The sequence below is a fragment of the Anguilla anguilla genome, chromosome 2, assembly GCF_013347855.1.
Source record: "Anguilla anguilla isolate fAngAng1 chromosome 2, fAngAng1.pri, whole genome shotgun sequence".
Taxonomy (NCBI): Eukaryota; Metazoa; Chordata; class Actinopteri; order Anguilliformes; family Anguillidae; genus Anguilla; species Anguilla anguilla.
The window spans coordinates 42,518,512-42,533,716 of record NC_049202.1 but is presented as its reverse complement, the minus strand read 5'-3'; positions in this window follow the sequence as shown (position 1 = coordinate 42,533,716).

Sequence of the window (15,205 nt, the reverse complement as noted above, 5' to 3'; positions counted from 1 at the left end):
ACTCTGCTGCTCTTTTAGGTACTTCTCAGAAAACTGTAACCTGGTCATTATGTTTTTGGGATTTGCAGTGTAGCCTCTGTAGTTCTGTTAGTGCAGCCTTCTGCGGATAGTAGCCACTTACACATTCACACCTGCCTCCTGTAGAGTGTTTCTGATGGACTGGTGTTTGGGGGGGGTTTCTTCATTATGGTGAGAATCAACTGTAGAGGTCTTCCGTAGCCAACCGGGCCCTTTGCCATTACTGAGCTCACCAGTGTTCTCTTTCTTCTTAATGATGTTCAAAACAGTTGATTTTGCTGAGCCTAAGGTTTGGCCTATGTCTCTGTTTTTTCTTATTTATCAGCCTCTTAATGGCTTACTTGACTTTCATTTGCATAAGTCTCGTCCCCAAGTTGACAAATGCCAATAACAGACTCCAAAGGCAATGGAAAGCCTAGAATCAAGATTAGATACTGAAAGGTCTCTTATACTGTACATGCACTAAGGAAGCAAGTGAATACACCTAACTAATCAGAAACATTTCTCTCATTTATTATTATTAAGTTTATAATGCATTGAAATTGGGGACTGTGTATAAAAAGTGCTGTAATTTCTAGCTAGTGAAACCAAAATGTATTAAAATACAAAAAAAATTAATAAAAGCTGAAAATATGCAGTTTAATCACATGTGCATTGTTTGATTACAAATATGGAGGACAGAGCCTAATCAAGAAAAAATGACTTTATCCCAAACATATCGAGCTCACTATATTATACACTCACCGGCCACTTCATTAGGTACACCTGTTCAACTGCAAACTGCACCCGTTAACGCAAATATCTAATCAGCCAATCACATGGCAGCAACTCAATGCATTTAGGCATGTAGACATGATCACAATCTGCTGAAGTTCAAACCAAGCATCAGAATGGGGAAGAAAGGTGATTTAAGTGACTTTTAACGTGGCATGGTTGTTGGTGCCAGACGGGCTAGTTTGAGTATTTCAGAAACTGCTGATCTACTGGGATTTTCACGCACAACCATTTCTCGGGGTTACAGAGAATGGCCCGAAAAAGAGAAAATATCCAGTGAGCGGCAGTTCTCTGGGCGAAAATGCTTTGTTGATAGCAGAGGTCAGAGGAGAATGACCAGACTGGAGCTGATAGAAAGGCAACAGTAACTCAAATAACCACTTGTTACAACCGAGGTATTCAGAAGAGCATTTCTGAACGCAAACCACGTCAAACCTTGAAGCAGATGGGCTACAGTAGCAGAAGACCACACCTGGTGCCACTCTTATCACCTAATGAAGTGGCCGGTGAGTGTATATTATACACTGTATATGAAACACTTCCAGATCAGTCAATAAAACATGAATACATTACATTACATTACATTACAGGCATTTAGCAGACGCTCTTATCCACAGCGACATACAACAAGTGCATCAGTTCAAGGTGCAGAAGTGCAGAAAAACACACTTGAGTGAAATAAAGATCGTAGTGCCAGAAGTGACCACATAGATCAGGACCTGTTCAGAAAATAAACAAAACAATCCTGCCAAGTACAAAACTAGCACTGAAATCACATTTGTCTAATCAGAATCAAACAAAACAATCCTGCCAAATACAATACTAACGAGATCGCATTAGCCCAACCAGGTACATTGAGCTAAACTAGAGGCTAGGGAGGGGTGGGGAGAGGTGCAGCCTGAAGAGATGAGTCTGTAGTCTGTGCTTGAAGGTAGTCAGATTCTCTGCTGTTCTGACCGCCACGGGAAGGTCATTCCACCAGCGAGGGGCTAGGACAGACAGCAGACGCGAACGGGAAGTACAGACACGAAGAGGGGGAGGTGCCAAGCGTCCAGAGGTGGCAGAACGGAGAGGTCTGGCTGGTGTGTAGGGTCTGATGATCCTCTGGATGCATCCTGGTGCTGACCCCTTAGCTGCCTGGTATGCAAGCATTAAAGTCTTAAATTTGATGCGAGCCATAACAGGCAGCCAGTGGAGGTCAGTGAGCAGGGGGGTGACATGGGATTGTCTGGGGAGGTTGTAGACCAGACGAGCTGCAGCATTCTGGATGAGCTGCAGGGGTCTGATGGCGGATGCTGGGGGACCAGCCAGCAGCGAATTGCAGTAGTCCAGGCTGGACAGGACCATCGCTTGAACCAGGAGCTGGGTTGCGTAGGTGGTGAGGAAGAGACGGATTCTCCGGATGTTGTACAGGAAGAACCTGCACATTCGACTCACCGCCGCGATGTTCTGGGAGAGGGACCGTCTGTTGTCCATCACCACTCTGAGGTTTTTGGCAGTGGGTGATGATGACACCACGGTGTCCCCTAGGGAAATAGAAAAGTCAAGGAGGTTAGAGGATGGAGCAGGAATGAAGATCATCTCTGTCTTACCTGGGTTCAGCTTAAGATGGTGGTTATCCATCTAGCTCTGGATGTCCCTCAGCCAAGCAGAGAAGCGAGCGGAGACCTGTGTCAGAGGGGGGGAAGGAGAGAAAGAGTTGGGTGTCATCGGCATAACAATGATAAGACAAACCATAGGCAGAGATTACAGGACCAAGAGATTGGGTGTACAGGGAGAACAGGAGCGGACCAAGGACTGAGCCCTGGGGAACTCCTGTGGCAAGGGGGCCGAGGTGCCGATACTGCACCGGCCCAGGCGACTTGGAAGGAGCGACCGGAGAGGTAGGACTCGATCCAGTCTGGTGCTGTGCCACAGATCCCCATAGCTGCCAGGGAGGACAGGAGGATGGGGTGGTCGACTGTGTCAAAGGCAGCAGAAAGGTCTAGGAGGATCAAAAGCTGTTTACTAATATTTTATGTGTCATGGATTTGTGCTGTGCCATGCTACTGTACACATACCTGCTCTTGTGTTTCTGCAACTCTGTAAATACTTCCAAATGCAAGGGTGTAATTCATTATTATTATTATTATTATTTTATTTTATTTTTTAAATGAATGCTTAAAAATCCCAGTGCTTATCTTCATATTAGAGTTTTTGATGCTACAGATCCTATTTTCAAATGCATAGGGAATTATTTCTGCTGGTTGCACCAATCACAGTCTTTTTCCTTTATTGTAACTATACAGTTCAGGGACAAGACATCAAATAAGGAATCATCCATGGTTAAAATGGCCTATTCTCCCTGATGAATAAATAAAAAACAAGTGCATAAATAAATAAATACCATTGAATTCTGCTGGAGAAATTGTTCGATTGGAAATGGGCCCAGGATTAGAAACACAGTGACGTCTCTTGCTCTCCTTCCCACATGGAATCTGAAGGGGACCGGCCATCTGATTCTGCCTTCTTTGAAAGGCATTTTCAGCACATGCATTTAGAGTGCAACTCACCCTCAAAGGCTAGTCCGACAGCTTTTCCCTATGGGGCTTGAATACTTTTTCTTCATATAAATGCCTGAGGCCAAATATTTACTAAACAACTTTGCCTGTGGTTGTTTTGTATATTTCCACATTTCCACAGAGATTAACATTACTCCCTCTGGATTTCATTTTGAAACATGTCTTTTTGAAACATTTCACTGATCCCGTCATTTGGAAAAGGTATAAAATTCTCCCTCGGAAGATGTACCTTCACTGGAACTGTAGGATGAATGTATATTCTGTGGTGTAGAAATAAAAAATAAAAATGTCAAACCAGTTGTACATCTCACTTTTAAAAAAATAAACAAATCGCAGCTCTTTACTTATTACAGCTATAAATATAATTTTGTGAACAAATGATACAAATGGAAACAAAACATCAAGTTTTTTCTTCTTGATTCCCTTTTCAATCTCAAGGTACAAAAATTATTTTAAAATCAAAGCATCTCATTACAGTATGTATCCAAAAATGAAAACTAACCCTAAGGAGAATGCTGTTACCCCTCCGAGAGGAGGCTGCTCACATACTGTAGCTGTCATTTGGGGGCTCTGAGCACACACTCGCACATGTGCACAGTTATCCCCGTTTAAAGAAACCCCGGTGCCTGAGCTTTGCAAACTGTGCTGCTCTGTGAGCCCATGCATGTTAATTAGGCCCCCTTCAAAACTCCCCTCTCAGTGGATATTAATAACACTGTAATGATGGTCAGTGATGCTGAAGCAGCTATATAAAGCTCCGTCGTGTTTTACAGTCCTTTGACTTGCTCTCTCATGAGAAAATCTATTAGTTATGGCATGGCACCATGGTGATTTTTCTTACAATGGAGAGACTTTGCTTTGTTGAACTTGATCTCTATAGGCCATGTATGCATCCATACCTGGCAATATCAAATCTTGATAAGCAACCACAAATGACAACGCAGACCTAAAATGTACCTAGAGTTTCCTCCAATAGTTAATTCATAAACAATACCTATTATCATACCACAGCTTTGTTGGATGCTTAATACTGATCAGACAAGGAGTTTCACAATTATATTCTTCAACACTCAACATAGCCAAGTAGTCCAGTCAGAATGCGCTCTTGTGTTCGGCATTAATGTCTCTAGTAGAGGTAAATTCCTTCAGACTTCGATGAACTAAACAGAAGATAATCACAGCTGTGCTAATATACATTATAATGGCACAAACAGACAAGTGCAGGTTAGCCACTGGAACAATCCCTGAATGACATCATACTGAGACTCGCCAACATCCCTCTTCTCAAGCAGTAACCTGTTCAGTGAATACTAACCTCTCATCCACAGAACTCCTGCCTAATTCATGGCAACAGCACACCATGTGGACCAAATTAACACCTCTGTAAGACCTGTAGGGACAGACAGGTGGAGACTAAATTTATCTCTCACCTGCTAATTGGACACAAACTACAGGCCTGAGTTTTGAGTGATCTCATTTCTTTAAGAGGAGCAGTAGATTTGATCCTCACTTGCTCCAGGTAATCCACACAATCTTTTGGACAGTGACACATATTTCTGTTGTTTTGACTCTCACACTCTCCAACACATTGGTTTTAAAAGGAAAAATATATATAAAGTTAAAGTTCAGGCTGTCAGTATTAATTTGAGGGTATTTACATCCAGATTGAGTGATCAATGTAAGGATTACAGTCCTTTTTATAAAACAGCAAAAAATTATATCACAGGAGAACAAAGTCCAAACATCAATACCTAACATTTTTTACATACGCAACACAATGCAAACAAATGCAACAATGCATAAAATAACAGGGAATATGAAAGGCAACATGCAGCTAAAGAAAACAGCTAAAACACGCAAACAGCAAATGTTACTACCACAACAGTGTACATAACCAAACACCAACAACTGCAGCAACAGGAGAATGGTACCCAGTGCTCAGAGGGGTGGTGCTAGTTGAGGGGCTGAACAGTATATGTGATCTGTCAGCCATTTAACACCATCTTTGGGATTATGGACCCTAGATTATAGAATATACAACACAAATCTTTTAATCTGAGGTTTGACACATAGCATTTTGAGTACTTTCCACCATGATGGAAGTGATAGGAATGCATTTGTAGCAATATTACGAAAGATTACACCAGACCTGAATGTCTGATAACCCCGTATGTGTACTCTCACATACTGCTGAGTCACATGACTGGACAAGGTTACCCACCACAAGCCTACCAGGGATTTTTTCTTACACATTAAATCAGTGGACACCGCTCTGCAGTGCTTCAGTACAGGAACTGATATCCAGTCCAGCCCAATGACAGAGATCTGAAAACCACATCAGGCTGTATAGATACTCTCACTCACTCCAGAGGCATGTGCTGTACTGTCAGATTGGCAGGGTGCTCTTTTTTTCCAAAAAGCCTACTTATGCATGTTTTTTCGTGGGTGGGAATGAAAGACTTGGATGTTTCCTGTTATAATTCAGTGGTGCTTAGGAATCTGTCTCTCCTCCTCCTCCTCCTCCTCCTCCTCCGCTCAGTTCCTCCTTCCAGGCACCAGTTTTCTGCCGTTTCTCTCATCAGCTCCCGAGATGGCAGCTTCAGTCCTCGGCACCTGCTGCCTCCAGCCCCCATGCCGACATGAAACCGCTACGCAGTCAACCTGAGAACCCGAGGGAACGTCTTTCTCTTTCTACATCGTCCAAGGAAACGGCTCACTCGTCTGCATTGTCTATCACTAGCCATCCATATGAAAAACACATAATTATACAGGGGCAGAAACGGTTCGGTTTTTCGGCTTCTGCACACAAAAATACATTTTCCCCAGGTAATGTTGAAAACAGAAGTGCCTTTCAGAGATGGCCCCTGAGGATTAGCGTGCACTGAAGTCATGAGAAAGGCGGAGAAGAACAATGGTGCGTCATAAGACTCTGCCCTGTATGGTGCTGAAATCGGTGTTATTAATCCTCTCTCTGGTGACCCTTTTGTTAATGTGTATCATGGGCCTTTCAGTAAGCCCGATGCCAGGCACATACAGACACCATTTTCACTGACATCATCCGAAGCATTCTTCTCCTAGACTAGGACCGTCCAATTCGTGACAGAGCCCTCTTTCTTCACAGAGAATGGGTCCATTGTTCCAACGGCAGGATGTCCAGAGCACTGAGCAGGGAGAGGCAGCATTGTCTCAGTTGTACCGTAAGCCAGAGTCACGACAGTGCCAACAAAAATTTTTCTTAGACCACCGAAGAGAGACTTTAAACTATCTCTTTAATGGCCTGTCTCTACTCCTCTACTTAAAGGCTGCACATCATATGTAAGTGAATGGCGGTCTCGGCAGTAATGATTCAGTTCAGATTACAGCAAAAAAAGAAAACACAGCCAATGTTTTTTTCCTGCTAAATTTTGAATGTGCTAAAAAAAAAAAAAGCCAGCCAGATATACACAGGTGGCTTCAGATACATGTGCAGCAATGTCTTGGCCCTGGTCGCTTTGCAAGCGGACAGCATAGCAGTTTCATTACCAGTGTCAGCCAGGGTAACAGTCAGTGTCATCGACCAAATGACATGAAAGTTGTTTGTTCTGAAAACTGATTATTTTTTAATTGGTATTTTTTAAAAGACTTTTTACCATCTTCTGATATTAGAATGCAATTTAATATGTTCCAAAAAACAATGCTTTAAGACCAACAAATATGATAGTTGAATTATAGCAAATAGTACATAGAAATTATATTCATTCCATTGACTCTATGAGAGGTAAAGTATCATCTCTTGCATGTTGGACTGCATGAAAGCACAGTCATACAAACTACTTCTCTTGCCTAATTTTGTTCGTAAAAAACAAAAATTCTGTCGATTCTGCTGTTCCATCGGAGTTTCCACACATAATTGGGGCCTTACTGGTGTGAGCCACTGTCTGAAAAAGCTCCGCGGTGCACTGGGTTAAAGCCATTCCATATTGGAACCTAGACTCTGCAATGGCCTTCAATGCAGAACAAAGTCCCCAAGGGCTGTGTCTGTCCCTATGACCTGGAATAAACTGGTGATTAAACTTTGGAACCCAGTGGAGAGATGGCCATTTCAGGCCCACAGGGACTGCAGTGGCTGTCCATCAGTGACATGCAGGGTTACAGGGTGAAGCAGGCCATGTGTACTAAAAGCGCTAAAATATTACTATTAAAAGCATTGAGGATAAAATGTCAGAATCAGAATAATATGCTAAGCAAATAATTACTTTTAAAAAACATGCATGCCTCCCAATTTACAAAGTAAAAATGCTCACTGCACTACTTCCACTACAGTTCATAGGGATTCATACACCCCCATGTTTGTGGAGGGACAATCATTTATGGTTTATCTATTAAACCAAGAGAAAGACACTCTTAAAATCCGTGTATTCTGCAGTGAATAAGTATAATACAAACAATAAAAACCGAATAAAAATATTATAATACATTTTTTTCAAAGTCAGTGTTATCCTGATATTTCATTGTTTGGCTGAAAAAACTTGATCCTGATCTGCATATATCAAGTCTTATATTTTGTCTTTGGAAAATATTTGATGCAACAAAACCAATATGAACATAAAGTTGATGTGTATGAGAGACGACAGGTGTGGGAAAAGACACGTGATGTGGAGGTGTGTAAGAAAGATACATGGAACATGGAGGTGTGTAAGCAAGGATGCATGGAACGTGGAGGTGTGTAAGCAAGGATGCATGGAACGTGGAGGTGTGTAAGAAAGGATGCATGGAACGTGGAGGTGTGTAAGCAAGGATGCATGGAACGTGGAGGAGTGTAAAAAAGGATACATGGAACGTGGAGGTGTGTAAGAAAGGATGCATGGAACGTGGAGGAGTGTAAAAAAGGATACATGGAACGTGGAGGTGTGTAAAAAAGGATGCATGGAACGTGGAGGTGTGTAAGAAAGGATACATGGAACGTGGAGGTGTGTAAGAAAGGATACATGGAACATGGAGGTGTGTAAGAAAGGATACATGGAACGTGGAGGTGTGTAAGAAAGGATGCATGGAACGTGGAGGTGTGTAAAAAAGGATGCATGGAACGTGGAGGTGTGTAAGAAAGGATACATGGAACGTGGAGGTGTGTAAAAAAGCATACATGGAATTTGGAGGTGTGTAAAAAAGGATAGGGATAGGAAGCCAAAGGTCAGTGTAACAGCTCTGTTCCTGAAAAGCTTTTTTATATACAGCAAATTTACTTTATAGACAATCAAGTTAAACATATCCCCTGAAGATTAATTTACATCCATCCCACTCCTTCCCATCCCTACCCCTGCCAAATGTGGAGAACATATTATACATTTATAATTAAATAATAATCATCGGATAGTCTAGACAGAATCCACAGGATGAAGCAGAAGGAAAAGAGGCGGGGTGCTCAGTTGGCCCTGAAAACCGAGACAGAAAAAATGGCATCTTTGACATTTTACCTCCATGTGGTGGGTCAAAATTAAACTGGGGCTAAAAATAGAGAATCGAGGGATGTTTAAAAGTGCCAGTTCCAAATGCTTTCCTTATGCCCTCCTGTTTGAAAAATGAATAAAATATTAAATCTGTATGGCTGCACCCCTGTACAAAGTGTCTAAAAATAGAAATGACCTTCACACATATTGGATCCTGATTCAATATGTTCCTGTTGATCTGCTCTACATCTCATGGTTCAATCAATAATAATGCCACGGTATTTAGAACTAGACACTTTATAACAAAAAGTGTAATCCCTTTTACAATATCATTCGGCCTATCATTCTAAACTTCTCTCCATAAAATAGGAAATCATGAAAACTTAAAATCATTTATATGATTCACTGTCTTGCTTCCATAGTGAAGCTCCCATGTTCACGCAAGTTTCTAAATACAGATAATATATTAAACAAGCAGAAGGCTTTAGCATAGCACTGCTCTTGGGGTTCCTGTAAAAGAAATATTCATGGACCAACTGTCTTTGTCTATATTTGTGCACATGTATGTATGTATGCTTCTGTGTGCGTATATATATATATATATATATATATATATATATATATATTCAGTCAGTGATGAGAAAAACAGTGGTTTTGTTACGTCTGAAGTACATGCAGAGTTCTTAGTATATTATTCCTTCCTGAAAATAATTTAAAAATCATTCTTTTCATCTTATGAGCAAATGTGTATGACTGCTGAGGTGTGTAATAGGTGGGAAAACCATCTGTGATATTAATTACATAATTTGGATAACGCTGAATAAAATAAAAAGTATGTTTCCATAACAGTAGAAATGTACGGTGCCACTAGAACACTTTGATAAATCAGCATGTTTCAAATTGTGGCTGGTAAAGTGAGATTATGACAAAAACTAACCTACTGGTTTGAAAATAAAATAGAAAATAATAGAAAACTGCTATTTCCTTAGTTCCGTAGTTCGGACAGTAGCCCATCTTACCAAGATTCTTAACGTTGAGGCATTGCATTGATAAGTGGTGAGCTGAATCTGGACATGATATGGCGAAGAATGCAAGCATGGAGCAGTCAACCACCTGAAAATGGCCATTCTCCCAGCAGGATGTGATTTGCCCCTGGGCTCAGATGCCTTAACTCACAATGAACCTCAGTGCAAACCACTTCCATCCGAACTGACTGGAGAGGGACATCTTATGGGTCAGTCATGCTCTTGTGCTTCAACAAAACTGCGGTCTAATGACCAATGATCCAAATTTACTGAATTAAGTCCTCTCTCTTTTGAAGGCCAGCCAGATGGCTATCTCTGTCACAAAAGATTAATGAAATGTTTGTGGGGAAAAGTATTTCAACACAATGCCCCATGATGGGTGGTTTTCTTACAGCTTTGTATCATCACTTAGTCAAGACAACAAAATACATTAAACAAAAATGTAAAGCTGATTCAGTTTGACAAAAAAACCACACTACATTAACAGATGCAGTTACAAACTACACTAAAAATAATACTTAATTCTAATATCAGTTTGAATTAGGAAACTTTCCCATTTTAGCAACAAATACAATCACGTCAGATATATATATATATTTTACCATTACTAGGTATTGGTATTGGTGTGGCCAGAAGCATGCAAAAAAGGAAAAAAGAAGATACATATTCAAATCATTTGTAAGGCATTGTAAAAAAAAGAAGAAGAAATAAATGAATGATAATACATTAACACTCAGAAGGGGGTATCTGCAGATTCCTTTGAACAGGCATTTAAGATCCTATCAAAGTAATAGGTTTGGAAATTACTGTTGATGTTAACTAAGCTCTTTCTTTTAACCTTTTCCACTGTTAATCATTCACAGAAATAGCCCTGGAACTCATGATTGCTACTTCAATTTTATTTGTAATTTTAATTATTTATTGGTTTATTGAAAGGGGCAGGCAAAGATAACATTGATGCCACTACATCAAAAGTTCTTAATTTTTCAACACCAGTCCCATGATGGAATGCAGAAGCAGAGAGGAGAAAATAATCCACACATTGAAGTTTCAACCATGTTTGACATTAGAGCAGTCAGACAAACATAAACTTTCAGTCAAAAATAAAATATCAGCAAGTTTTTTAGGTACCACCGTATTGATTTTATAGAAACCATAGCAGGCATGAATTTTGAATTATGCACAGTACAGCTGTTGCCATATCTAATTTACTAAATCTGAAATCATTGTTACAGAACACATTTGAAATACAAGACAACGGCTATATTTCAACAGTATAACCAGGGTTTTTTCTGATGTACTAGAGACATCTGGTGATAAACTTGAGCAATAACACTTAAGTGAAAAAAAAACATAATGCAGTAACAATATGCAAAACAGAATATCAGTATAAATCAATATAAAATAAATTACCAATCTACAATGCTAAGAAGGAAAGATTTATGGATACAACATTATATTACTTTATATATTTATGTATTATCTACTGGTACTGCAAATGTTCTCATTTGGAAATAAAAGGTCTGAAATAATTATAATGAATGGAGGTCATAAGAGCGAGAAATCATTCAAATGCGCTGAATCCATCATAGATCTGAACAGGCTAGCTGATTGTTAGACACAGTGGCATCATCTGTTCTGAGGGTACAGTTCTGAGCCTTATTTCTACAAAAGCCTTGTTAATTTATCTATGTTTTTCACTGATGACTACTGGCTGACTACTCAGCAGTTTCCTCACAATTCATGGAACTGTAGGACATACTGTGATAGACCCAACAAAATAAACCTGAGTTTGCATGGCCAGAGACAACAGCTTAGAAGTTATAAAATAGTAACATAATACATACAGCATAGGTGTACTCTCAGTATACATGGTCAACACAGCCTATGAAATACAAAAGAAGACATTGAAGTGCAGTTACCCATACATTAAAGTTTGTAAGAATTACATGAAGGAACAACTACAAAAATTAAGAACTAATCTATATGGTATATTACTTGTATATTGTAATACACATTTATATTTATTTTATTTATGTATATATGTATGAAAATGGCACCCCATAACACGAATGAATTCAGCACAGCCAAAAGATGTTTATGATTTTAAAAAAAAAAAGCATAGACAATGGGGTACTTATATTAAGAAGTGAATCCCAGATCACAGGGCTGTGTATTTGCATGTAAACACATGATCAGTTTTCGTGTCCTGCTTGTTTACCTGGTGAGTCAGCTTTCATGTAGAAACAGGCAATACAGTACTTAAAAAAAAAAAAAATTGATGTGCACTGAGAATACATGTGAAAAATGTCTTAAAGCTCACAAAATGGCATCATGACAGCACATCCTGGGCATACCCACACAGCTTCTGGGTTGAGTTAATTTTTTCACATACCAAGATGGCTACAAAATAATGCCAAGTGGTAGGCGAACAAGATTTACAAAAAAAGATTCTATATTAGTCAATGAGAGAAACACAAACTCAAAATAAGCTCTACCATACTATACTTGTTTAATGCAGATATACACAATATAACTGCTTATATTTCCAGTTAGTACTGAAAATCCACAGCCTACATTTTCCTGAGCTAATATAAAAGCAGAATATTTCTGGAGTGTCTACCATTGGGTAAACCAATAACTTACTCCAGACACAGCCTTCTACCCAACTCGCTATTTTAAACAGTTACGGGTTTCTACAATTCTTGTTTAATTTCTGAGTGCTTGTGGAAAATGCACCTCAACTTAGCCAATCAGATTGTATGAAGTTTATAGCGGCCTCAAGGAATTATAACTGTTTTTGGTGATGATTATAGCATGGTAGACATTCGCTGATTCCTATTCAGTATTTCAAGAGAGGTGAGGAACTACATCCAATTGATGAAACGTATGGTTGTTTTCTGTAGAGCTACAACAAAGTTCAGATACAAGCCTGGAAAAACAAAGATAAAAAGGATGATGTAATTGCAAAATCAAAAAAGCCAAAAATGCTGGGAAAAAGTGGAGGGTGAGGAATTTATTGAACTTTAATTGAATTTATTGAGGTTAGCACATGAAGGATTACTCAATTCATCTGTTGACAAACTGCAGAAACATGATATGAGGAAAATGGCAGCTTAATAGAAACTCACAGCAAGTATGCTGACCTTAGTTGTGACTGGAGCTTGTCAACCTGGGGTTCGGAAAACGTAAACAAGGAATTCAGGGGAAACTTTTCTGGGGTATATTTTACTATCCACTACTATGTTAAGAAGAACCAACCCATCGTGTCATGTTATTTTACACTAGTTGGCTATCCCTACTTTCTTATGTTTAACAAAATATTAAGCAATTATTTTGAAAAAGCACATATTTATTCAATCCTGTTGTTGTTTCCAGATTTACCATACAGGCCTAATGAAGATCATTAGTATTTATCAAGGGTGTAATGCAACACAAAGGAGGCCAGGTTTAGAGGACTGTGTTCAACAATCTGCAATTCAAAAAGAAAAAACCAAAACCATGAAAATCTGGAATTAATAAAAACAGAAAAAATGACGTCTGTTAGAGTTCTTCTGGCTGTGGGAGGGTTCCACTGATGTTACACGTTTGGAGATCATCTTCAAAGCTGCTGAGGCCTGTCGTTGATGCGTTCCCCATCAGAAGGCATGTCCAACAATGCTATCTGTTAGGCCGCACGTGCACTACACAATATCACAGTCGATTTGGTTTGGCATAACACAAACCTCATTTGGAGCGTCATTGCTCGCATAGTGTGACAGGGTCTGCGCAATCTTGTTAATTTCTGTTCCGTTCTATCGATCCAGTCTGGGACTACGATTTTTAAACATGTTCGATATTTCCGTTCCGCTGTGTTGAAGACAACTCGGAACTAGCAAAAAAAACAAAACAAGATTCGACTTGTGCAGAAGCCAACATAAATGGTCGTCGAACTGGGAATTGTAGGTCAGAAATTCAGGCATAATTTCAGAGTTTTTTCCGACATCAGCACTGGTGATGTCGCAGTAAGAAAATGTCAACATTTGTAGTTCGTGGTAAGAAAGGAAAATTGTACATTTACATTTTAATACATATTTGGGTGTGTGATCATGTGTTAATATCATTTATGTTTCGCATTCATTATATCAATATGTGAAATTTAAAAGTTATGATATCTATCAGCCACTTTTATCGCTAGCCAGTTGCAAAACCTGTTACCTTCAGCAAAATCGGTTGCCTTCTGCTTCCGGACAGTTCTGGTTTACCTCTAATTGGATAAAATGCTATCACATGATTTAAAGTTCAGTGCACTGTTTTGCGCTTGCGTACAAGAATTGCCAAGTAAACAATGTACATTCTATTGATGTTTTACTCTACTGAGTTAGCATGTTTTTGGAACTAAAACTATATACTCTGAATTTTGTTTGCTAGACCCTTGCCGTGATAAGAATACAGACTTTACCGTGATTGATATTGTCTATGGATTTCGAAAACACACAGAAGGTGAGGACCCCTCCCAAGCTTGTTTTCCCTCCCCATGTTACAAATAACCATTACCACTAAAACGCTGGCATCATAAAATAGTTTAGAGATAAAATTGTGAGTTTTAACACTTTCCAAGTATATGGTGTGACCAGACTGATTTACATGGAACAGAATGAATGCACTCAAATACAGGGTTAAGACAAATGGCAATTATTAATTCACTTTTGTTTTATGCTTACATTAATTATAGATTTGATTATATCCAAAAAGAGAAATTCTTGCAAAATCTTGCATTGTCGAATGCAGTTTTTTCATAATTTGTATGTTCCCAACTTTGAGCTGAAATGCAGCTATTGCTATTTTAATAATTTATTGGACTAGTTACTTGCATTAGTGTCCTTATTCATTTTTAAATGGGCTATTATTTTGCAGCTCTAAATATCTTTAAGTTAATAAGCATAAGCAAGCATCGCACAAGGACACTCATTTTTTCCTATGTGGGTTTTCTGAAAGTCACAGCACACAACACAGCATAACCCGTCGGTAGTTTTCAACTGTTACCAATGTCTTTCATTCTCAAAACAGACAATATTGCAGACATATTTCAACAAAGTTTTTTATATTTCAAAAGTTAAAACAAAGATGCATATGCAATCTCATTAGAACTTTTTTTCCCCTAGCTTTCCAAAAGACAGCCTAGCAAGACGAAGCATAATAAATTGTTTTTAGCTGACAGTGCTTGTATTTTACAATTGTGCCTTCACTGTGAAACTAGGGCCCCATGTCTTAACCCTTTTCAAGAGGTCTTAAAATTTCATCTCAAATATGGGGCTTGTACTCAAAATAGTCTGTTGTAAAGTGAGCCCCTGCATAAGTGACATGTTTTGAATAGAACACTGCAGAGGTAATGGGTTGTGCAAAGCAGAATCTGGTCAGA